The 27,892-nt window shown below is 33.5% G+C and overlaps 1 protein-coding gene across 39 annotated transcripts in view; it reads right to left on the reverse strand.

Annotated features, from left to right (window-relative positions):
- Positions 1-27,892, reverse strand: part of PTPRD (protein tyrosine phosphatase receptor type D) — a 1,934,582-nt gene that overhangs the window by 1,358,615 nt on the left and 548,075 nt on the right. For all 39 annotated transcript variants that reach the window (XM_036238646.1, XM_036238649.1, XM_036238671.1 and 36 more), the window contains one exon: positions 13,276-13,383. The gene's annotated coding sequence lies outside the window, so the exon portion shown is untranslated. The remainder of the gene's footprint in view (positions 1-13,275; positions 13,384-27,892) is intronic.

A 27,892-nucleotide genomic window follows, 5' to 3' on the forward strand; every position in this document is an offset into this window, starting at 1 on the left:
CTCTTCTGAATTATAGTTCCTAGAATTCTTCATTCGTCCTGTATAATTTCTCTGAAAGCTCTTGAAAATTTAAATAGATTGATTTTTTTTTTTAATTTTTAAGAAACAAAACTGTATGTAATTGATCAAAATTGAACAGAAACCTATGCCGAGAGCTGGCAAGGGTATGAGAAACGGACACTCTATGGACCTGTAGTGGGAGTATAAACTGGCATGGTTGGTTGAGAGGCAATTGGATGGGGTAAGAGGTACATAAACTTCAATTTAGAAATTCTACTTCTATTTCTTAGAATTTACCCTGAGCAAATAGAGGATAAATTAATAAAGGTGTTTGTACAGATTTCTTTAATAGAATACAATTTCTAATGAAGAAAAATTAGAAACAATCAAAATAATTAATAGAGACTAGTTAAAAATTTTCAACGAATTCACAGAATGGGTGTTTATAAGACCATGAGAACATTATGTCTTATATATGATATTAGACATAGAAATGTGTTCACAATCTACAAAACAGCATGGCAGCCTATGTTGTACTTTGATCATGGGTTTCAAATAGCCTGGAGTTTACAGCTCAGCTCTGCCACCCAGTGACTGTCACAGAGACTTGAGCAAGTGATTTAGCCTTTTTAAGGCTGATTTTGTCATCAATAAAATATGAGTAATTAAACCATTAACTGAAATAATTCTGAGTCATGAAAACATTAAATAAATGCTATCGATGATGACAAAGATACAAAAGTACACATTTATATATTTACAAATATATAGAAAATATCCAGATGTAAACTATCAATGTTATCCATTGTTATCTAAGTACTGATATTACAAGCAGTTTTATATTACCACGTGTTTATATTTTCTATTTTTTTTTAAATGATATATCTATATTTTAAAAGGGAGTTAATGAAAGTAGGTAATGAAACACTCATTTTTCTAAAAATACATTTTGAAATAATTCTAGTAGGTTTAATTTATAAATATGTATTGTAAGCAAAATATACTATGGTGAGTTCCAAAGAATAGACTCTACAAGAGAAAAAAACCATGTTTGCAGCTTGCCTGTTTCCCTGAGGAATTTATATAAAGCTCAGTGCTCCTTTTTTCCTGTCTCATTACAATCACCAAAGTTCAGCAGCTTTTTATAATTGCAAATACAATAACAAATAGTACAAAAGATGTGCGACCGTTTCTCTACTCTTGAGTTTTAAGATATCATATCATAAGGCATCATAAAGACATTAGCTTTCTGAACATTCTTGTTTACATACATTTTAAGGAAAACTGTTTTCACTTAGGAGCTTCTCAACTATAATGAAAAGGTAATGCTTCATTTTATTTTCAGAAAAGCGCTCATAGCTTTTTATTTATATTTTGTCATATTGTCTATAATGTGCAATGTGATACACTGATTTGAATAATTTTTTTATCTTTCATTGTAATCTCATGAGGGGACATGACTGTGTCTCATTCATCTTTGTGTCTCAGCTTCCGTGCAAGACTACATACAGTGTGGTGTCTAATAATTGCAACATTCGTAGGTGACTTTGCCTATTCTTCAACATGAAAATGAAAATCATTAAATCTAACTTACTGTCAGTTTTCTACTCTCAAGGTTTTGTAGTTCTTCTGTTTGTTTTCCTGTATCATTTCCTATCTCTTCCTTCACTTTCATCTCTTCTTTTCTCTCGTTTTTAGCTCAGAAAAATGCCTTCTTCCTTTCTGGGGCTTACTTCTGTACACACAGCTTTCATTCACTATTATTTCTTCTGAGTTCTTATCTAACAATTATTTTTCCCTTCTTCTTTCTTAACTTGAAAATGTTGGTCATACATGAAGTTAATTTTGTGAGAAATGATCCTCTCATTTGGTGCATATTCACAATTCTTTTGCATAGATATCAGGGTTATTATATAATTAACATGGAAATATTTTGAGGCTAGCACAATCAGTTTAGGTGATAGATAATATAAATTCTTTCAGAAAAGAAATTTATGAGGTATTCCAGAGAGTAAATGCAGTTGGTTTCTGACTTGATCACAGGAGTGATTTGGGAGAACCATGGAAAGGTACAAGAGTTGGAATGGATTGGAATGAGGCATTCTGCTTTGTCCAAGATAGAGATAAGACATTATTTGCAACAGTTAGGTTCTAGGAAGTCACCAGGAACCCTAACCTGATGGCTACTGAAGCATTGCTCCTAGGAGAAATATAGTGTCAGGTTCCTGCCAGTGTCAGTCATAATATTCATCTGCCAATATATAACCTTACTTTAAGTGTGTCACTGTTTAAAGATATTATGTATCAATTCACTAACATTTGCTATATAGTAAACAGCACTGTAATTCATGCCTGAATGAATATCTACAAAGCCAACCTCAACTATCTCACACTTAAGAACACTGACAACACTTTAGAACAACACTTGGGGGCAATTTTAAACAATAAAAATACCACAAAAAACGACAAAAAGCCAAGTGTATAAATGATAAGTAGACCATAAAAAGGACCCTTGTTTATAAATATGAAAGTTAAATAAGAAGGCAGAGCATCACCTAGTTCTACCTTAATTTGGAAAGTGTTCAGAGCAACTCACATTTGTACTGCTCTGCAGGTGTCTGTGAATGGCCGCGGAAGTTCCATTAAGTATCATTTTTGGGGTTACCAATAAATTTCAGCAAGTAACAAATTCACAAATATGGAATGAAGGTCAACTGTGTGTGTGTGCACATACACAGACACACATAGTTGATCTATTTTTATTTATATATCTAAAATTATCAGTAACAGGATAGTTTATAACAGATTCGATTATATTAAAAACTATGTTCCAGTAGATGGTTATAACTAAAGTCCATGTTTAAAGATGTAGTGTCACATTAGGCTTTATTGTATATCTTCATACATTATAACAATCATTTTTCTTACATAAAGTCATAGAATGCTATTAGGCTTTTGTATGTCCAAAGGAGTTAAAATAATCACACTATAAAAAAAGACTAACTTCGCTTCATTTCTGTTATCTTACAAAGCAAAATGGGCTTTGTCACAACATAAAACATCCTGGAAATATTCAAGTAATATTAGTTTGAAATCCACATAAATTATTGGATTTGCCAAAAAGTTATATTTAAATGCAAATAAATAACACAACTGTCCTATAGAGCAAGCAGATGCATTATTGTTTGGGGGGAATGGCCTAAAATGCAGTAAGGGTAAAGACGGTGGTGGTAAATGTCTTTAACTTTGCCAATTAGTACCTTGTAGCTTTTCTTGGGCCAGCTATTTAAACTTGCTGTACGCTATTATCTTGACATTTAAATAGGACTAATAATAGTAAATATATTTATATTGTATATAATAGTTCATATATTTTTAGTGTTCTTAGAAAAAATGTCTGGGACATAGTGACAACCCAATGGACGTCATCATTATTTTTTGTTATTATTATAAATATTGATACCGATCTTAATGTTGAGTGGGTAGAATGTTAGCCGGTAGCCTATTAATAGCTCACATGAAACAACTGAAAATAGCTTTCTAAAATATCTAAAATATCCAAATCAATGACGAAATTTGAGTCACGTGAATATAAACAATTTGTGAATTTTAGTTATCTTTTGCTCCTTATTTCTCAGCACTTTACTCCTCACACTGATATCTTAGCACCTTTTTATTCTTCCACAGTCCCTAATTCCACTTACTCCATTCTCTTGTGATCCTAAACTTGAAGATTCATTTCTCTTCTTTTAAAGTAGTTTCAGGACTTTATCACCTTGACCCTCAGCAATCTTTCTAAATTAATCTCATTGACCAGGGTGACTGATGTTCTCACACAAGCCCCACCCCAATCTCCCTTCAGGCCATAAAGTCCTTGCACAGGAAAGCATGTGACTTTCTAAAGGTGTGCCCTTTTTTAAAGACCTATTTTAGACAGTCCCCTTTACTAGCTATCTCAGTTTCCTATTCATCAGACTCTTGTGGAATACTGCATGTGCTTCAGGGCAATCTTTCAAAAGAAGTATACTTATGAGCTTCCATTCTCTAAAGGCTCATTGATACATGTGGCTCCCATATCAGCACAATTGAGAAGTCCCTGACTGGACATAGGAGGTAGAAATGAAAATTAAATATTCTGGTAACATTGCCTTTATTATAAAAAAAAAAAAAAAAAATATGTGTTTTGAAAACTGGGAATTCTAGCAAAAACTAAAGGGAAAGAAAAAGTACTGGGTTATTATTTAGATCTAGGTGCCAGCTGTAAGTAAGGTAGTTGCCCGACCTGGTGCTAATCATTTAACCTGCCTGGGCCTCAGTCTTCCTTACTGCAGATTCATAAGATATGAATGCCTGTTTGAGTTCATGTCTTACTAGAATTTTTGCCAGGATTGACTGGCATAATGAATATCAAAGTACTTCACAAATGAGCATTTCATAAAAGTAATAATAATTGGTTACATTTATAACACCTTTTTTCTGTCTCCATCCTCATCTGAACATCTGTGTTCCCATCCTAATCGAAAATCCTTTCTTCAGGTTAAAATGAGTAAGATTTAACCTATAAGCAATAGTGATAGCAATTTTCTGAAGGATTCTTAAATATATTTAAAATTTTACATTTAAATTACATTCTATTTTCAGTTTTTGTTTGTTTCTTCTACAAAGGAATCTTGAGCACTTGTTTCATAAGGAGACACTGTGAAATATATTAGAAAACATTGAAATATATTAGAAAACAAAACATTTGTTTACTTCAGCTTTTTGTGATTTGTATAATTTGTACACAGCTTTTCAATAAGTCGGTTTGTCTTCTTGTCAACACAGGCTGTGCTACAGCCATTTCAAGTTCAAAATTACTGCAAAAAAAAGTAATTGATCCTCTATTTCAATATACTCGCCGTTTCATGAGCTCTCTTACAATTCAGAGGAATCTATTTCTCACTGATGTTGAAACACATAATAAGGTCACAGCAGGGAAGCTTTAGCTTCATTAAAGAACATTATTATAAAAATAAAATGATCGAGAGCAAATTGTTTTTGTCCTTGTGTTACTGTTTCTGCAGATTCACATTAATCTGAGTGTTTAAAGCTGCGATAAATTTGTAATCTTCTCTTTATCATTCACTTTACCATGGTAGCCTCTAGTGGTAGAAAGAGATGTCAATCGCTCACGTTCCCGGGGATTTTTTCCTCTGTTGAATAAAAAGGAAAAAAGCCTCTCTGGAAATGAGAACTGCAAGCCTGTCAATAACTAAATTTATTTCTGCTTTTAAAATATCACAGAGAATGCTGGTGTCCAGCAAATGTATATGCCAGCATTATTTAAAAAGTGACTGAGCAGAGAAATGAATTGAAATTTTGACCCACTCAGGCTTCCATCTATCATGGGAGCCTATAATAGGGAAATGACAGAGAAGGATTTAAGATAGAGAATCAGTGATTGCTCTATTAATCTAGTTTAACTGATACTAAAATCTGACAGAGCGCATTACAAGTTGCAGGCAGTAAGGCTTATCAATTCATTACTACTTTCAAGGCTCTCCCTTGCTTTCTTTTTGCCTTTAGCTCCTGGCAAAGGACAGCTTTCTACAGTTCAATTTCTCAGTTTATTTTTGACTGCTTTTAATTAAATTTGATGGCCTGCTTCTGCACCACTGAAGTTATTGGAGTTGCAAAGCACTTTGCTGTTATAATGATAGCTCCCTTGATGTCTGTTCATTATTAACTGCTTTTCAAAAGTGCTGCTCTCAACCCTCATTTTATAAATATTTAAATAACTGTGAATTTCTATAACATAAATATCTGTGCACACAAGATAGAGATTCTACTGACTGTTTAATAGATTATGTATAGTAAAATAAAATTGTTTTTTTGTAAAGTTTTATATAATAATATTGAGATGTGTCTTTCAATCATCCTGTAAGTTCTCACACAAATAATAATCTATCTAAATAACAGTCAATTATTGAAGTAGAGTTTATGAGACAGCATATATATTTCTAAAACAAAATAACTTATAAAATAGAATAAATATTTTTCACATAAACAAAATCTTGAAATTAACCTTGGTGTTTTAAAAGTTATTCTTTCTGTTTTTTAAGATATTAAGGAGTAAGCTAAAAGAGGACTTACTAATTATACAAAAACTTTTATTGTTCAGGAAAAGAAATTGGCAGGAGAAAAAGAATTAAATTAAAAGCCTTAATGTATATTTTTTAAACTGATGATTTGGTAACAAGTGTTAATCTCTTCTTGCATAAACCTCAGGCGAAGGACAATTTTTTTTTTTTAATCAACTTAAAGGGGTTTAGAATTTAATTGGAGATGATAGTCAAAGAGAGCTGATGAGAATAGCAAGGTTGACAAACAGCTACAACTATGTCAGGCACTGTTCTAACTCATTTAGTATTCATAACATCCCTAATATTATCCCCACTTTACAGATGAGGAAATGGAGGCATGGAAACATTAAGAAACTTGCTAATCATCATTTATTCAGTAAGTGGTAAAGCTAGGATTCAAACCTAGGCAGTCTGGTTTCAGAGTCATACTCTCAATCAATGTGCTAGATTTCAATAATGCGTAGAGGGTAAGAAGCAGACAAAGATGACTGATGAAGCAGAGCTGAGAAAGTACTGTCCATGTGCCCAGTGTGGCGTACACACAAGAAGTCAGCTAATCACGCACAAAAGCTTCCAAGCAGCTCAGCACTTGGAAGAACTGAATGTTTCAGAAGACAGTGGGAGGTGCAGTTCTAAAAAGGGAAACATTCATAAAATTCTGAAGTGGTTATCCTCTCACCACCACCACCCCCCGCTCCTCCACAGCTGGCAATGACCTCTGCACTCTCCACCACCTGCCACCTCCAAAACTCATACTCTTAAGTTTTTCCTCTGGAACAAATAAACTTGGTACACCTCAGGTTTTGGACAGAACTAATATTTGAAACTGACATAACTTAATCAAGGAAACTGTAACTCCCTTCCCCTGCTTGTTTTCCAGAACACCAGCAGCTAATTACCTCAGCTTCTAAACTAAGACCTCCCTCTAATATACAAACGGGGAACAAAAAGTCAGCCATTTGAGCAAAACTACAATGTCCCCCATAAAGCAGAAAATAAATCTCCCATATGAAGGTATCTTCCCTATACCAAAGGTAGCAGTACCTTTGACTTCAGCATCTTGCATATACTAGTCTGTATTATACGTATTATTTAACTCTTACAGCAGATTGCAACAAAAGGATTATACTTCGTCACACATCTAAGATATGATCACAAATTTTAGTGTCAATAATCACTTATTCTATTTTAGAAAGGGAAAATTTGCTCATGATACCTAAAAATGTGAGAAAATTCTTCTCATTAAGATTAAAAATGATTGCCGTATCCAACAGGGATTTGCATTCTTTCTTCTACTAGAACAAAACAGTGTACATTTAATATCTAATATTGTCAAGGTCCAAGTTTTCAATGTAATCTGTCATCTCTAGCATCTGTCATGGGTCTAGGAGAATGGAAGACAACTGCTCTGTATAGTCTACACAGAACACTGAAGGTAGTTCTATATAGAATCCTTGAAGGAGATGAATCATAACATTGTTTTACCTCATATAACTTTTAAAATCATTTTTAATTTTTATTAAACAGAAAGATTGTGTTTACTGGTCTTTTATAATTTTTTCAACATCCAGCAGATGCCAATATTGATTACTTTTATTTTACTCTTTTCTACCTAAACTTTCCTACTTCTCTTTATAACTTGAGATTATTCATCTTTGGTTACCTGTCTTCTAATATTCACATCTCAAAGCAATTTTATTCTAGTACTTTTTCTTGCTTTTATATTCATTTGTTTCATTATAATATTAAACGATTACTTATAGGAAGGAATCAAAAATCTATGTATCAAGTTCTGAATTCTCTAAGTTTCAGTTTTATATTTCTAATTCTTATCTCATAATTCTATATATATAATATTCTTCCATCATATCAAGCCCTCAAAAACTCAGTATGTATAATAGATACTATGTTTTAAGGAATAATAATTATATGATAGTGCTTATATCTAAGTCAATATGATTAAGAGGAAAAATAAGGGATATGAGACAGTAATAGAATGATCAGTAAGGAAACTTTTTTAATTGGTCATAATAAAAATAATTGAGTTTTGAAAAGGAAATAGGCAGGGGAAAATGGAAAGAAAAAAGGATGATATAAAAGATATGTGAAATAAGACTCTTGCAACTTGGTAAATGTTTTACTTTAACAAAAGATGCTGAATAAATGGAACAGGGAGAATTAGGGGAAGAGGAAAGAAAAAAAAATAACGCTCCCTGATTTATAATTTTGGTAAATGTGAAGATAATTATATCACTAATAGAACTGAGAAATGGTAGGATAAAAATTATAAGCCTCAGATAATTTTGATTCATTCTTGACTAAAATGATAGTTGAAATTTGGGGGCAAAATACCATAGTGTTAATCAAAAACTTTCAAAAGAAACTTTAAGAAATTGATACAAGTGTTTTAAGAAAATAAAGCTATGGTTTACACATCAGCCTTTGTTTAGAAAAACAAAGATTACTGAATATTTATCATAAAATTGGCATTTTAATCTATTTTTTCCCAGCACTGTCATCATAAATTTCAATTTCTGTTTACAAGAAAAAAAAAATGGTTCCAGTAATATACCAAGATTAGTTTTAATAGTTGCAAATACCGTCGATTTGTCAACCTGAGACCAATAATGTTTATTGGGGGAAATTAACCATATTTGAATGTTGTAGAAAAAGTATTTTTGTACATTCTTTATGCCATAGGTTAATTTTGCTTATTAATTCTGTAATATTTAAACACTGCTATGAATTTAGAATAATAATAACTACTATTTATTCTACCGGCATAAAATATTGAGTATTTTCATATAAAGTTAAAAAAGGTATTTAAAAAGGTACTTATGATGTTATTGGAGTCCAACAAAATATAAAGTTCACAGATCACTGGAGGAGGATCATAAAATAAAGAATGAACTTCTTGGGCTAATATTCAAGACCACCAAAACTAACCTCCAGCCTTTTTATTAAAAAAGTGTTGCTAGCTGTCCTTTTCTGTTTCCTCTGCAAAGTCATTTCTTATACATATTGTTCTTTCCATCTACACAGCCATCTCCAATCGGCGCATAGTTCCTGCTTAATTGATATCAAATTCAACTTCCTTCAAGAAGGCCTTTCAGTTGCTTTAACATGTCAAGTTGTCTTATGGAAAACAGTTGGCTCTTAATCTCTCCTTATCTTTTGGCATCTAACATTAATAGTCATCTGAATACACATGATATATATGCATAAACTACTTAGTAGTATCTTTATATATAGCATATCTCCTCTTGTGGCAGATAATTATTTGATTGTGGAAATACTTCATTAGTATCTATATTCCCCACAGGTCTAGGGAGATAAAGTGTATGTAGTAGATGAACTTTTTTTTTTGTTTTTGAATAATTGCAAGTTTTAGTTATTAAGAACCATCATTTGAAAGTCAGTCTCTCTCTCTCTCTCTCTCTCTTTTAGCTCTGGAGTATTTTCATGTCACTTGCATTTTCTTGAGAAGTGTGATTAAAGGACAGAGCAAAAGAATAGTTGAGAGTTTGGTTTGTGATGATCTTAGTCTCCTAGATTTTACTACACATTACTTGAAACTCTTAAGTGGTTTCAGAGCGACCAACATAAAATACATTTTGATTTATTCTAGGTATACATTTTTGAATGACTAATGAATACTCATTTGTATGAACAAATTCTCATCTGTAATTGCCAGTATTTTATTATAGCTTATACAATATTCTCATTATAGTATTCAAGCAAATGTAAATTCAATTGTTAAAATTTAATATTTCTAGAGTTATTGGCGATATTAATTTTTGTTGATGCATGATGTTAGCTGAAGCTTAAATTTCAGGTCATGAAGTGTTAGTAATATTATACGGTTACAAATAATTTCTAAATCAATAAATTAATGCTACCTTGATATTGTCATAATTTTCATACTCCATTTATTTTGTGAGTGAATTTCATAAAAGGAAGTTGCTTTATGTTACCAAGATCATTACATTGGAATTCTGTCTGGAACTGAATTACCTTTGTGACCAAAGGTCAGGGAGAATACCTCCTGAACTACTGAATCACGCTAATTTGATGAGCAGGCCACATACATTAAAGTGAAAAGGAGGGGACATTCTCTGCAAATATTTACTTGAACATATGTTACTGAAAAGCATGTGATATTTCACTTCTGGAACAACGACTACTTCTCCTTCCGAAGCAGACTCTCTATGTGCATACACATACATATACACACATTCATGTTTTGGTAAGTTGTATCTATTTATTGTAGGGAGCATCAATCATATGCACACCTGCGAAGTCCTTAAACATTCCTAAAAGGCTTCCATAAACATTGAATTTGTTGACTTATAGACTTGGGATAATTTGAAACTAACGATTAAGACTCAGACTTGAGGAGAACAGCAGGCTCTGGGCTTATTAACTCATTAGTGGCAGGAAAAATATCTGAGCCCAGATCAACTAACACCAAATCTGTCTCCTGTATCTATTAATGTTGACAACTCTAAACCACCATTGTACATGTTTTTCTCTGCCATTCTTATGGTTTCCACTTGATGTTAGCTCAGGAAAAGCAAAGAAATTAGAATGATAAAGAATTACCAAGACTAAATTAACTTATGACAGAAAAAGGAAGAAAAATAATTGTAATTATTGTTATAATTAATATCCCAATAAAATTATTCATAAAGTTATCCTTTTCTCCTGTTTGTTATGGATAATTCAGGCCTGCTCAGTCAGTATGGGCAGCTCCTTAGACAAATTCATTAAAGAGGAATCTAAAGGAATGAGGTAGGAAATATAACCTAGGTGAGTATCATACCTGTGGGTCCATTTGGTATACTAAGCTTGTGAATAATTAGAATGCAGGTTTATTTACATATACACACAGGCACGTGCACACATGCACAAACACACACACACATACACACACATTTGGGACTATCAAAGCCATGGGTGTCAGTGTGATTATTCAAGAAGAATATAAGGTAAGAATAAAAAGGGTAAAGGATGGACTTTAGAAACCCACGGTTGATGGAGAAGAGAAGTATAGAGAAGTCTATACCTCTTACGGATTGTCTTACGGATTCCTGATGGTACAGACACAAGTTGTACATTTACTTTTAATAAGTAAATGTACAACTTATGTGTATATCACTATAGCCAGGAAAAATTAAGAACTGTAGAAGAATATGGTGATGAAACAACTTTCAAAGGTTTGAAGAATATTTTCATGTTGTAATTACTTATACAAAGATGTAATTTTTATTTAAAATGAAGCAATATTTATGAAATGTATGATAAAAGACAGCATTTAGTATATTACATTGATTACTTGGCCTAAGTTTTAAAGAAGTGTATTAATATTCAAATTTACACAATGTGTAGCACTTATGCTATGATTTTCTACAAAATGAAAAATGGAATATAAGAGAATGTAATATGTAAATTTATCCATTTCGACAGGCCAACTTTAGTTGTTGTCAATAATGATGAAAGCCCATTTTTGTATATTAAGCTTTCAAGACCCTGCTCAAACTTCATCCCTTCTTTGGGGCCTTTACATATTTACTAAATAGAAATTATCTTCACTCTCCCAAACTCTCACATAAAAAAGTTTTCTATGTTTTCCTAGTGTAAATAAATAAACTAACCTATGTAAAGATGTCATTATTTTTATACGTATATAGGATTTTACTCCAATTGTTTTGTAATATGGTTTTTAATCTCTCTGGAAAATATGGTGACTATTTTTTCATGACTTTATTCTTCAAACCTATTTTTATCTTATAAAAAATCTGAAGATTTAATGTTCAAAATTAAATTTTATTTTTCTGATTATTGTAAAAATGTTTGTGAAACATCAGGGGACAAAAGAGTAATTTAAAAGTAAAAACAATGAAAATCATGATATAGGTCTCTTTCCTTCTATCTTTTTTTCCATAAACACACAAATGTTACCCGGTAAAGACATTTTTTAACCTGCTTTTTAAAATTTAAAAATACACCTGCTCCTTTTTCCATGTTATAAGTATTCTTCTAAAACATTTATTTTAATAGTTCAATAGAAATACATTATTTGATTAAAGCCATAAATTCTGATTATTTGGGCTGATTATCATTTTCACTGCTATTGAAACAGACTATGAGAAACATTTTTGTTTAAATCTTTTTAGACATCCAATTATTGTCTTACATTAAATCACTAAATATAGTATTGCTAAGTCAAAAGGAAGTATTAGCATATTCGATAAACAGACTATACTTACTGCATGTTCCTTATGTCCTTTTTATAGCACTTGCCTTAGTTGTCTTGATTAGCTTATCTTTTTTATTCATCTTTGAATTTGTGGAAGGCAGAGATTCTATGTAAATTACAATAAGACCTGTGTGTAGGACTAGTATCTAGGTCTTGCAAAATATAAAAATATGATTTTTAAAAATTAAGTTGTTTAACATACGTTATATTTCCTAAATCTATGGCTTATTACTCTATTCAGCACACAGAAATTTCATATTAATATCTCTAGGCGATGTATACATCTTGTCTTACGGATTCCTGATGGTACAGACACAGGAAGGATCATAATTAGAATTCTCTCAGCAAATAAATGTATTTGACTATTCCTTCTGATCTCCTATAATTTGAAAACCAGAAATCAAGGAGCTTTTTGAGTTATGGAATTATCTGCCTGCTCTAATTGCATAACTCTGGAAGTGACAAAATCTTGGATCCTTAAGGGTCACTTAGCCTTTAGTGCCTGCTGTTAAGAAGGTTATGGAACAATGAGTAATTCTATAATGCTTAATGACTCTGAGTTCACACTTTGGTCACTTCTGTAAATACCTTCCCTCCCTACTCCCAAACACTGTGTGAAGATTCATCTTTCACTCTATTTGTAATGCGGGTATTGTGACACTCATTTCAAAAGGAAACTCATTTATAGTTACCTATTCTATCATTAAAGTTGAAAGAAAAAAGAAAAAAAATGCATTGATTTTAAAGCACCATAGAATTTAAAAACTATAATATTTTAAAAAAATGCATTAGCCCAATATTTTGAAAGGTGAAAGGCTTGATAGAGTTTCTTTATGAACTCTGTGGGAAGAGTTTGAAAGATGCACATGTTGTGTCTTGAAGAAGAGAACTCACCTGGAGCTGAAGCCCATCACTTCCCTCAATGCTGGTGCCAACATGCTGTCAATCGACACCCCTAACTGGAGTATCATAGGCCAGGAACTGCTTGCTTTTTATTCCTACCTGTAACAAAATTCAGTGTCAGTCATTTTTTTCATGTTCCTTCGAGCATAATAAGATATTCATTATGTCATCTTTTCTTGTCACATCAGGCACTCATTTATCAGAATGCTCAACGCAAAGGAAAGTGTAAACTCTTCACCTCTATAATTTACACCTCAGTGATTAATATAGCACCTGTATAAGTCAAAGAGACCATCTATATTTTATCTCCTGTAAAACATTCCGTATAAAAGGTTATTTATTATTTTAGTGCAATCATTCCTATCCATTTGGCTTAAGTAATTGATGTGTTAATTTAAGAAGCTATTTTCTATATTGTGCTAACAGACTGTAAATCAAAATACATGTTTAAACCCTAGAAAGCAATGTCGAAAATATTTTCTGAATTCCTTGTTTTTTTCCTCCCATGAAAAGGAATCTCATAGGAAACAGAATTTAATAATGCAGTTCCATTATTTTTATGCCTGCCCTATTTTATATTCTTCAACTTGAGAGACATGGATGAACACTGACGTTTCCTCAAATGCACCAGAGCGACGCTGCTTCAGAACATAAGAGGAAAACAGACATTTTCACCAAAGCATAGGCGTGGCAGAAACTTCAGAGCTGGGCTGCCTATGAGAATGAAATGTGTTAGGGCCTTTCACTCCCCATGATTTGAGCCACTTGACCTCCAGTGCTCAGCCTTGCTCTACTCTGGTGCACAATAGGGTGGTTTAAGGAGATGTAGCAATACGCAGTCTTGAAATTCGTCCAGCCAGCACTTGTTTTGCCTTGGCCTTTGTCCCTTCCCAAGGAGCCAGAGTTTGACTTTAAACTTAATCTCATAGTAGGGATTCCATTTGCTACATTCCTCCTGATGCTCAATGCCTACCTGGATCTTCAGAACCAAGACGGGGCATGTCGATACCCTCCACTACATGATCCCCTTGCCAGGCTAACCTCTTTTTGTTATAGGACGTACTTCTTTCTAATCACTTGTTGAATCACCAGCAGGTCCTTGGCAGCCCTTCTCTGAATGATGTGGCTCCATGTGCTCAGCCCAGGTAGACTTTCACCCCCTGTTTGTTCCATTTTGCTGTTAATAATGTAGTCCCCCCTTCCCGCCTCCCCCTCTCCCCTGCCTGTGCTGTGTAATCTGAGAAGTACCATAAAGGTCCACTTGAATCCTTTTATAAAATTGAACCTTAAGAAAGAATATTGTCCTTTCCTTGCAGCCCCCTTTTACAATTCAGGTTTCTCTCACAACATTTTGGAATCCTTTTTATCCCCCTTCATTTCTATGCTACTCCCAGAATAGACTTTTATCAGCCCTCACTCAGATAATAACAATCGCTTCTTAAATGTTGATCTGGTGCCCACTAAAAGCAGATGGCACTTTCAAATAAAGATAATTTGAGGAGAGTTTAACAGAGAACTATTTACAAAACGGTAGGTTGTATGTAGTGAAATGACAAGGGAAGGTGTGGTGGAGCCATCTGAACCTCCAGTGGCAGAAAGCAGTTAGTTACTGCCATCCGGGAGTCAGAGATGTTGAGAGAGTCTCCTGGAGATTAGCAGTGATCTTTGCTTGGGAGTCCCAGGAAGCACAAGACGACAGGATGGAAGAGCCCTAAGATATAACACTCAAATATTCTCCTTTCTCTCTGGTTTTCTGCCTATACTACCTATGAGATGAACTACATTGGTCCCAAGCACAAGGAATAATATTGATGAACTACATCCAGGGTAATTTCTGGCATTAGAAAATAGGATGGAGAAAAGTAAAGTGCGAATCTGAAAGAATAGAAGAGACCCAGCTTCATACTCTGGAGCTTGGGATTTGAAATCAGAAGTTGATTAGGGTCCTAGCTCTACCTACATGAATAACTCTAGACAAAATACTTAACTTTTATATTTTTTTAGTCTCATTATCTACACCCTGGATATAACAAATATTTTAGTTTTATTGTTAGGATTAAATGGCATAATACACCTAGAGAACATACTACTACTACTTGCTTAATAATAATAGCAACAGTGGCAGTAATTTCTCTCAAAATGCAGAAAAAAACAAATCAACACAAATACTCTAGTCACACTAAATTCCCTAGTACTTGTTCTAATGGCCATACATTTTGAAATATATGACTTTCACAAGTGTTTTCCTTTCTGCTTAAGGATATTTTTCTCTTCTCCACTCATTCCAACCCCTGTTTGCCAAACAATTCCTATTCATTTTAAAATCCATAAAATGATATGAAGTCTCTCTCCATTCTCTCTCAGGAAAAGGAGATCATCCCCTGTTTGGTTTCCCATGGCACATGTTACTCTGCAAAGCAGTTAGATCCTGCTACCTTCTTATCAGACAGTGAACTCCTCAGGGAAGGGAAAAGTTCTGTCTAACACATTTGTATCCTAAAAAGTGGTTCATTGACAGGTTCGTAGTAGATATTCAACAAACTTTAAGAAATGAGTATTTATTGCCAGAATAATTCTGTTACAAAGTAAGGCAAAGTTTCAATAACTCATTCCTTCTTTGCTCAGAGGGCAGATCAATTCACGACCAATAGTACAAAGTGGGGAATCAGACTATTATAGAGAGTCAAGAAAACTGAAGAAGCGATCCAAAAGAAAAACCTAAGCAACTGTAACTTTTCCCTGGATCGGCCTCCCTAGAAAATTTGCCTCCTTCATTTCAAAGCCTCCAGAATGACTCTTCCTAATTTATTTCAAGTAATGAACAACTTAAAAACCAACTAGGTAAATATGACCACTAATACCTCCATAGTTCTGATGTATTTGAATGATAAACCAGTGAATTGCCAACATTTTCTCAAGAATTAATTAAAAGCACTTTCCCTGGAATGCAAAGAAAATGTTGTTTTGCAAGTAGGTAACACATTTGCACAAACTAAGCCTCAGGAACTGGCACACAGGGTCAAGTCTTCTTCCCACCCTTGCCTCCATCCTCTCCATTCGCCACTCTCAGCAAGACCACGTTTACTGGTATCTGTGTGTCCTTGCGAAACTTCTGCAAATACAATTATTCTTCACCCCTACTTAAAAAAAATAGCTATTACGGGCCTTGCTTTTATTTACCTAAAGTCACTTAAAGGACTTTCTATTGCTAAATAAACAGGTTCTTCATTATATTCAGCTGTCTTTCTGTATTTTTCTGCTACACCATAATTTATATTTCCAAATTTATATTTTGCTATTATTAGAAGGCTACATATATATTTTTAAGTTTGCACATCTAAACTAGTATCTAAGAATTACATTGGTAGGATACATTCTTATGAGTCTGTGGAGGAAGATCAAAGTTTAATGCATTTATAACTTTTAAATATATTGCCAAATTTCTCTCCTTGAGAATCAAAGCAAATTAATGCTCCCACCAACAATCTATAAGGGTGCTTGGGAGGGTGGACTTTTAGATTGTTGAAAATATGATAGGTCATTAACGACATCAGCATATTATTACTCTTTAGGGTTTTTAAAGCTTTTGTCTCCAAGCTTCTCGCAAGCCTACATAGGAAGCGGAACATCATAAAGAGGTACCACAGTGCCCTCTGGTGGCAAAATGTTCCATTGCATCTTCTCTGAATTAACTCGGGGCAAAAGCTGTAAGTAGATACCACTTGATATTAAGACTATTCCTTAGCCTCTAAGCCTAGCCCAAATCTCCTCACCCCTGAGATAATATGGAGCGATACTCGCCCTGAAAACGGAAAGACGTTAGAGCTACTTTACCTCTCAAGAAACCAGGTTTGTGCCTGCAAGTTGGCAGGTATCCTAATAGGCGAGATTAATTTTTTCTAGGTTGTTTCCTAGTTATTGTAAAAGATGGCCCTGGAGTATCTTGTCATTGGGCTGCCGTGCAGGCTTGTCAGAGGCATTCAGGCTCTGCTTCTCCTTACCCTGTACATCAGTGAAACCAAATGAGCTATCATCACTCTCCAGAAATCCAAATAGTAAAAGTATCACAAAGTCAGCTCAGTCAGAAGCCTGAAATTCATTTATTCCATAAGTATTTGGAAAGTATATGCAGTGCTTTAGGTGTTCATTAATTTTTCAGTAAACAAGTCAAAAATCTCTGTCCCCTTAGAGTACATCTAACTAGTTCAAGGAGACAGGCAGTAAATACTAAGTATGTAATCAAGCGAATAATATGCTATGTTAGAAGACATGGGTCTGTGAGTGTTTGTGTGTGGGAGGGCATATTTCAATTTACAATAAAGGTTAGGCCTCTTTGAGTAGGTGGCATCTGAGTAAGAATTTTAAGGAGCTGCCGGAACTATATAGTTCTTAGAAGGAAGAGCCTTTGAGGACGTAGAAATATTCCCAATGCTACAGCATACTTGGAAGTGTGATGGACACCTGAGAGATCCTCTTTCAGGATTAAGAGAACTTTTCACCCAGCTTCTGGGCTCACTACTGTCGGCCCCAGTTCTCATCTCACTTTGAATGTGCCCTAAGTTGGTGATGCTGCCTACATCTCACATAAGGGCAGCCTGTACCCAGTGACTGGTGGCTGTATAGTTTAAAGGCCTGGTTTCTTAGGCACCAGGCAAAATGGCTTCCTAGGGTGTTAGCTGGGACATTCGTTGAGATGAATTGCAATCCATCTTCTGTTTGCCCATTCTCGCTTTCTTCCCTTCTCTTCCACAGATGTTGTTGCCCACAATACTCTTTATAACTTTCTGCAGTCTAATCTGTCATTTTGCTTCTTTGAGAAGCATCAAAGTTTCCAGTATATAGCTCAAAGCTAGATACAACATTCATTTGTTCATTCTTTTCACAAATATTTATCAAGTACCTACTATGTGCTGGCACCAGTTAGAATACAGAAGCAAAAAAAAAAAAAGCCCACAAAATTCCTGCATATTATAGTGGAGATAAATATTAATTATTAAATTGCATTTTAGATAATAAGTGGTAACAAAAAATCAGCAAAAGGGTATAAGAAATGTCTGGGAGCGGTTGCAAATTTAAATATCAGAGTGAGGCACATCATTACTAAGGCAAGATGGACAGCAAAGTTAGTGAGGAAACCAGAATGGTAAAAAAAAAAATCAGCAGGAGGTCCAGTTTGTGTAGAGTAGATTGAATCAGAGAGAAAGGTGGGAAAGGAGGTCAGAGAGTCCTGAAGACACACATACATCTTCTAAAGCCAAGTAGGTTATTGTAGGAGTTGGAGACATTGGCTTTGACTACACGTAAGATGGAAAGCCAATGGAGAATCCTGAGTAAAAACTGACAAGACCACTTGTCAGTTGAATGTTGAATGTTGAGAAGAGGCTGAAGGCAGTTAGTCAAAACCAGAGAAACAATTAAAAAGACTACTGCAGCAATCTAGAAAAGAGATGAATATGGTTTGGACTAGAGAAGAGTTAGTGGAGGCAGCAAGAAATGGTTAGAATATGAATACATATGAAGGTTGAAAAGACAGATTATTAGAACATGAGTGGTAAAGTTAAGGTGACCTCAAAGGAGTGAGTGTGTTTAGAAAAGATAAGAGGCCCAAGGATTCTCAGGCCTTCAACTCTTAGAGATTGGGAGATGAAAATAAACTAGCAAAAGAGAGTGAAAAGGAGCTGCTATAAACTATGAAGCAAAGTTAGAGAGTGGAAATCCAGAAGTTGAGTGAAACCAGTGGTTAAAAGAGAGAAAGTTTGTGTTACTGTTGCTGGTAAGTCAAGCAAAATGGAGACAGAATTGTGCATTGCACTTGCAATGAAGAGATCACGGGTGACCACACAATGTGTTTTAGTGTCGTTTAGAAGAGGATGCTAGAATGGAGAGGAAGCAAAACAAAGTTGAAGGGAGACATTGGAGAACATATACATACTATTTTCATGCACAAGGTTATTAAAGTTGACCAGATTTATATCAAAAAGCCTTAATTTCAAAAGATTAAAATCCTACAGACCATGTTCTTTCATGACAGCTGAAGCTGAAACTCAGTAACAAAAAGATGAACACACAGAACAACAATCTATGTGTGTGGAAATTAAAAAACTCATTTGAAAATATAGAAATTTTAGTTTAAATTGAAAATACTATGACCTGCGTGATAACATAACTATCACATATTAAACTTCTGAAACATTTTGGATCCTTAACCTCTCTGCCATTTTCCTCTTACAAAATTGAGTACTGCTTCCAGGCAAGAACTTACAAAATTTGCTTTGCAAACAAAATCACCATCTCATACTTCATTTCTAAGAAGCTGACTGTGTACTCATCTGTCTTACTAGACTGTGGGCAGTTTAAGTGCAAGTACTTATTTTAATCATCTTTAGTACTTGGCAAAATACCTAGCGAGTGGGTAGTGCTCAATGCCTGTGTGTTTAATAAACAGATGAGATGAGTTAGTGGACAATTAACTGTATCATAAGTTGATATGTATACTTGAGTGATGTCCAAAGCAATTTGTATGGCTGAAAACACTTAGATTAATAAGTGGCATGGAGAATATCATCAGTTAAATTATGTGGATTTTTCTTTTAATCCATTCTTCAAACTATCTGCAAAAATAAACTTACAGAAAGAACACTGGGTTTAATAACTGTTTTTCAGTTCTTATAATGGATCCACACCTCAGGTTTGCTCTGACCTTCTGGCTGGCTCTTACTGAGACACATTCTTATTATAAAAGAAAAACATACTTTTCCCTTATTATCAGTCTCCAAGCTATTGAACCCCTAAAACTCCCACATAGATACTGGCTTCCTGTAGTGCAGTTTGACCAGTGGAAATGTTCTCACGAAATACGTTAACCCACTAAAGCAATAACAGACATCTAAGCTCTAAAGCCACCGATGTCGTGTTTTCCTCAGCCCATGCCTAGAACATCATAAAGGTTTTCATAATATTAGAAGTAAACACAGGAGTTTTACTGCCACTTAATGTTTTAATTGAAGCAAAATAGTCTGTGAAACAGAACTATGAATAAACGCTGACTTATTATCACTTTTACAATGCAAATGACAGAATGAATAATGATTATATGTATTATAAAAACCTGATTTCGGAAGCCATGCATAGAATTTTACTTGCTTGTGAAAACCAGAAAATGTCTAATGAGAAGATATTTAGCCCAAGAGCCCAAAAATACCAAAGAAATTATCTTTTTATGAAAAATGATTTGATGAGATGAGCAATTGACATTTTCTTTTATTGTGTATTTCTTCATATTAAAAAGGCTTATTCAGTATAGCAAACACTTCATTTAGCTTTCAAGTTACCTTGGAATATAATGGTAAAATTTAGGTATCTAAATCCTTTGTTAGTTATATTCATACTTTAGAGATGACAAATTGAAAAATAGTATGGCATGTAGGCAGTAAAAGGCCAAGAAAGATTTTCATTCTGATTCTTGGTTCTAAAAACTAGCATCTTTAAAGTTAGCACTGCTGTAAATATTTCAGCATTCAAAAGAGTTTTCTTCCTATAAATTTGTGAAAATTCTTTTCACATAAAGAGATTTGAGTAATGTGACTATCAAGATTATTTTATGAAACTGGCCATCCCTGAGTGAATATACTCCTACAGGGAGATGACCATTAGAGGACTTCATTAGTCTGGAAGAAATCTATGAATTTCCTTGTTGGAGGACTATTTTGCTTGCAAAATATTTTATTCTTGACTTTATCAAGAAAAGGAAAATATGAAGAACAAAAGCAAAACTGCAGATCCTAAAATGAGCTACACTTTGTTTTGTGTTCTTATCATTTACAATCCTATTCAAAGTCACCTTCTTTAGGAAGATAAGGTTATACCCCTCAAAGCAGTTAGTTGTTTCGCTTACTATACTTATGAACTGCACTACCATTTTTTAGAAATACTGTCTCATTGTATTTTTAAAAAAAGTATCTGACTTCCCTCTTTAGAGCAGGATACTCCAAGAAGGGATATGCCTCCCTTAGAGCTGGCACACTTTTCTCCCCAATCTGCCTTCATCTCACTCCATACCCAGTGCCTAACATCATGCCTAGAAATAGAAAGTCCTTTTGAATTTTTATTGAAAACTGAGGAAAAGTGAAAAATGTAAAAGGTAAAAGGCCAATAAAAGTAAAATTTAGAGATAAATTAAAAGTCAAACAGTCATGCACATTTAGTTTCTTTGGTGATTGGTTTATTTGTCTGATGATAAAGTACTCTGCTACCTTAAGGGAAAATGTTCAATGTTTTGAATATTAAGGAAAAATATTACCGATTTAGCTCCATAATATAGAGGGTTATAGAAATGTGAACAAATGGCAGCTTGTCGTATATAAATATGCAGAATTTGTTAAAAATATTCAAAGTGAAATGCAAAGATCGAAAAAGCTTTGCAGTGTAAAAGGCTCATCAGACACCCCATGTGAACTTGGATCAATTTATGTTCTGAGACGAAAACAATCACAATGGAAGGAACTGAGGGAAGAGCAAATTATATGAAGTGTTCTGCTAATTTGGATAAGTATGTTATTCACATTTTAAGCTACAATTTCATTTCGTTGCATGAAGAAACAGGATCTTATAGTTAAAATGTCAAGTTTAACTACTTGAAATTAATTCCCTACATAAGATTATCCTATAATTTATATGCTATTTGTATATGATAGTTATATATTTTACAGATTAACAAAACCTCTAGGTTGAGATAATGGCTATTAAACTCATCTAGCACTATACTTATTTCCCCCTTAAAAAATATCATTCTTTTGTAATTACTTAATTTGTATTAAAATTGTCACCCTGTTTACTCCTTTCAAACTTACAAGATCTGAACTGTATTGAAAGTATTTTTTTCCAAAGTGCTTTTTTTTTTTTTAAATTTCCATGTGGACAAAGCAGAAGATTGATCAGATATGGCAATGATGCTTCTCAATTTAGTATAATATTAATATAATATTATACTTTTTCTCATGCCAAATGAGAACTTTATATCTTTCTGTCCTTCTAGTCCATTAAAAAATGCTGAGGCCACAAAGAAAAAACCACCTAATAAAAAGGCTGAAGCCAAGAGGTGATTTTGAAAATTTCTTTGAATATGAATCTATACCTAAAGTCAAAATATTTCTATACTGTGATTTTTTTCTACAAAAACTAAAATAAGAAAGCATAAGAAAATGTAGTTTCTATAATCCACTTCTCTACCTACATACCTGTATCTTACCACATTATTTTATATAGTCGCAATATATATAAAAAATTCAGAATGGACCATTTGTAATTTAAAAAATCTCAGTGTATTCTTGGATCCATCACTAAGCCTCAATTGTCTCAGATGTACAATAATAAAAAGTCCAATTATCGCCTCTACAATGAGAATTCTATAAAAGATGGAGACATTTTCAAATCATCCTTTCATTCTTTTCTTCATTTTTTAATTCGACATTTATCGAAGTATATATAGGTACGGAATATATTAAGATGAATAGGACATGATCGTTTCCCTTGAAACTCACATAAACAGAAAGTTATATTAACAAACATAATAAAATGAGGTAAGACCAATCTAGGGATACACAGGCATAATATAGTGTGATAAGATTAAGGTAGTGATAGTATTTGAGAGACATACCAGATGATATAGGAGCAGAGGATACCCTAATCACCTGGGGGCTTTTAACATACTAAATATTGAGATGACAACTTGAGGCTGCTGAGAAGAAAAAATAAAGCATTTGAGAATGATTTTGACATTGACTCAAATTATTGTTATCCATTAAAATATATATACATTTACATGACATTGCCTATGATATTACTAATAATATGCCTGAGGGCTTAGCCTGTGTTTTATCTTAAATAATCCTTCAGAAGCCTGCCAGTAGTGTAATATCAACATTCCCTTTTACAGATGAAGTAATTAAACTTAATTTGAATTAAAACTGGGTTATAAGAATGCCCAATATCACTCATATATACAAATATATTTATAATTTATATGTTTAAATATCTCTCACAGCCAGATTCATACTCTCCTTTCAAGTATAACTTTTACTGTAACTTAAATTTCATATTAAAATCAAGAATTAGGCATTTCAAAACCAAGGAAGTTGAGACAAACATGACTTCATCTATTCCTTGAGTGAGGAACAATGAGCAATATACTTGATAAAACAGTGGTATTAAGTAATTCATTGAACTTGGGAGGAAGTGGGAATGATTTCCTAAGCATCTTTTGTTTTGGGATTTTAGTTAGAGAAAATATGATACCATTAACTCATTTCTACAAAAGGTTTAAACTTTCCAAAAGCATTAGTCAGGAAGCTAACAGAAGAATTTTTTTTAAGTATTACCTATATATAATTTCCTATCTATATGGCTAAAACTTACAAAATACAAAATAAGTCCTCTATTTTTTTTTTCTTTGAATAATTGAATGAATACTGGCTAAACATATTGAATCTTAAACGCATTTTCTCTGTTTTGGTGCTCCAATATATTTTTTAAGTACGGTTCATTCAAATATTAAGCCCTGGCTACTTTTTAGAAAAATTCCTTTATAAATTCAGTTGCCTTCCTCTCTGCAATTGCCAATATTATTTCGGTTATCTAAAAGTTATGATTAAAATGAAGACATTTATACATATATGTGCACATTCATGTAATTATATTTTGTAGATACCTGTAGAACTTCTGCCTTTTGAATACTGTTTGGATTATCTAGACTCACTACTTTCAAGGCAATTATGGTGGTCGTTATGATCTTTACTGAACATTTCTACTCTCGACCTCTTCGATTCATAACAACATTGTACGTTCTTGCCTAGGGTGGATGGAACAGATATCTGGTATTTGGCAGTGAGAAATGGAAGTGATACAACCCCTGAAATTCTGGTATGCTTATCCCCTCAAATACCAGTCTTCTTGATATAATTAATGTATATAATATTCTTTTATTCTTTTCACATGTGTATGATATGGAGCTAGAAAAAAAAAATATTTAATAACTACAAATATAAGTCGTTTAATTTCTCAGCCTCAAGCATTCAGCAAGAGGCCCTGGGCTGAATATGCATCACCTCATCTCAAATACAGCCTGTTTGATATTTCTAACCAAAACGCACTAATTAGATAGCTCGTAAGAGCTTGAGGACATGCCTGCTGCTCCTCTGCCACCAGGGGTCATGCTAACAGAGCTGTGTCAATTAGGCACTGTAATTGAAGATGAAGGTAATTAGTTGTATAATTTTGAGCCATTCAAGTTTAACTTCAAATATTATGTCATCCAATAGAGGTATTAAGTATGATGACTAAAAAGTGAATAGATACAAAGCAGGCAGTTAATGCATCTGATCTTGTTCAACTTAACTGACAACTGTTTTCAGGAAAGGAAAATTCTAATAATTATTGTACTATAATATAGCATAGTATAATTATTTATAGTATATACATTTATGATTAAGTACTGATTTTTGAGATATCTCAGCTGCCCTGACTTCCTATTTCTAAAGTAGCATCTCTTTCTTTCTCTTTCATCCACCCACACATTGTATTCCCTTCTATTCTAGTCGTTTTACATATCCACATCTAATCACCACAGATAAAGTTGGACCTTTCACTAGCTGAAACAATACATTCAACAGGTTTGCTATTTCTACTTAGTCTTACTGAGAATTTTAGTGAAAACGTAAGAATTCAATAAAGATCATTTATAATGTAAAAGATGTCAGCACATTTTTCAAAATGCAAGGCACCATAACTTGAGTAAACCAACTGAATGAGGATGCATAAACCTATGTCACACATTAGAAAGAAAACAGTAATCCACCATGGCCATAAAATAATAGTGTGCAATATTTAAATGGTACCTGACAATCCTAAGGAAGTAATAAATCTTATTCCTTATTGCAACCAGATAAATCAAATTTAGAAACAGAGAAATAAATCAGGTATATTTAATGTCTTTTAAAAAGTGTATTTGTAAACCTTTAATACTGAGATTTAAACAATCCTTGTTAAATACAGATGTATTTAAAAAAATGAAACAACTTACTAGACTCTACTGAATAGTATTCACCAAAATTTCATTTTCCATTACTGCTGTTTATCAAGATTTAATATTGTAAGTCTATTTGCCACTCAACAGGTCTGTTAGTCCCATTAAAGGTAATGAAAATTCTATGGGCAGAGAAAAGAGAACTACATTTATGTGTAAATAGTTTCCTCCTTTATAATTAACCTCTGCCTTCTACCCAATTTCTTATGTTTGACAATTTAATTCCTTCAGTGAGAATGACTGGGCTGTGATGGAAACCAGATGGTAGTAAATAAATCAGGGCAGTAGATAGAGAAGCAACATCAGATGCTGGCATTGCACCAGCGTAGAGTCCATTGCCATGAAAAAAGGGAGCATGAAATGTACGGGCAAGAAATGGAATTTCTGAAAGTAGAGCTGGTTGATGTTTAAACATTTAACAGAGGAGAAAGCGAGGGAAGAGACTCTCCTTTTCGATGACGTAAACCAGAAGTTCAATCAAGAAAGACAAGCTGTTATCACCTAGAAGTTTTAGCTGATAAAGCAATGTGTGGCTTCAATTTAGTTCCTCAAAGATACTCTGCACAGCCTCAGCAATGCTCACTAGAAGGCTGTCGAAACATTTATCAACATTAGAGATTAACACTTGGATTCATAAACATTTTAGGTAAGAGTAAAATTCTTAATATAGAAATGATTCTGTTTATCACAGAGACAAACAAGTAGAAGTCCTAGGTTTTGATTTTGGAGGGTATTTATACAAATAAAATATGAGAGCTTAAACACATTTGTTCAAGTGTATGTGTATAATTTCTCTGCATGTTTTTAGAAATAAAACTAGTGAGGTATCTATTCTCTTAAATTGGAGACTCAAATCAGGTGTCTCAAATTTGGAATTAAAGTGGTCACTGAGTTAATATTGGATTTAGTTTGGGTGTGAGGGGAAATGAGCTATCAAATATTAGGCTACTATCAGGACACAGATAAAAGTGATAGGGAAGCTGATTGGAAACATTACTTTAAAATATGTGTGTCATGGGGTTAATATGTTGCTCGTGATTTAGAAATAGAAGCCCAAGTGAGATGGAATGAGAATATCTTTCTGGATGATTCCACAAACTATTTAGGATATAGAGCAAAACATAAAAGCTCAGTGGGGATAACAATTTTCTTAACAGGAAAAAGGAGAACATTGCATCTTAATCATGATTCGTAATGGACATCTGAGTAAATCAAGAGAGGTTAGGAGCAGGGCAGACCTAGTTTTCCAGGAGAACCTTAAAAAAGGGTTGATATTTTTAGTTTTATAATTTTGTTTTAGTTCTCGACACCTAAATTATCAAAGAAATACATATTCTATAGAATTGCCCAAATTCACATAGCCAGCCACATTTGTTAAATTCATAATTCACCAGTTATTCTTCAGACTTTATAGGTCTATAAACCTAGTAACTTTTTTCTCCTTTGACATATACTATCAATTCAGAAAATGTGCTTATCAGCTTTTGCTAGACATATCAAGGTCTCAGCTTTCCATTTTTTCAAACGTAAATTTTATTAAAAATGTTTAAGGTAGGCCAGTGTTACATCAACAAGAGAGGACCTTAAAAGATTTTGCTTCTATGTAGAACTTACAGGGGTTAAATGTGAATAATTCGCTATAAAAATCTGAACTTTTAAGATAATCTCCATGATGAGAATATCATTATTAACAAACAGATATGCCCTGCTAAATACCTGAATTCACTTTAGTATATTGTAGCCATATTGGGATGTGCACACTGTATAAAGTCATGAATGGGGTAAGGATATTTAGAGGAAAATCCAGTATCTGAATGAAGGTTATTTTGGGTTGCAGGCTTCTTTGGTTAGTGTTAACTTTTTCTAAGCATCACAGAGGAAGGAAAGACTCTTCTCCTCCAAACTCAATGAATTCCTTAGAGAGGACATAGAGGCAGAAGAAAGGACAACGGTGCTTCTAACTAATAAAAGAAACAGCTAACTTTTATTCCTCACTTATATTGTACAAAACACTTTAATATATCACCTCATTTATATATATATATATTATATATATATATATGCGACTCTTATTTTACAGATGTAGTGTAAACTGAGTTATAGAGAAGGTTAGAGACTCAAGATCTCAGATAGGAAAATGGCAACATCAGGATTTCACCCCAGGCAGCATGGCGCCAAAGGGTGAGCTCTTCTCTGTGTTGTGTTGTATAAAGAGAACAATAGGAACAAGGGTAGCATATTTCAGAGTCAGCTTCCATAGTCAGACGACCTGGGGCCCTTGGCTTATTATCTATCTGGACTCTTAGACAAACGTCTTAGCCACACTTTGTAGATATTAATAGTGCCTCTCAGAGTTGTTGTGAGGATTACATGAACTGCACTGAGTGTCAGTAATTATCATCATCATTAGCAGTAATATTAATGTTGACAAATTGATAGAAATAAAAGCCCTTAACAATTAGAATACAATATATGCCACATTGAAGTTACTCGCAGAGGAAAATGTAGGGGATAAGGCTCTAGATCTAA

Source organism: Rousettus aegyptiacus, unplaced genomic scaffold (genome assembly GCF_014176215.1).
Source record: "Rousettus aegyptiacus isolate mRouAeg1 unplaced genomic scaffold, mRouAeg1.p scaffold_m13_p_3, whole genome shotgun sequence".
In the NCBI taxonomy this organism is placed as follows: domain Eukaryota; kingdom Metazoa; phylum Chordata; class Mammalia; order Chiroptera; family Pteropodidae; genus Rousettus; species Rousettus aegyptiacus.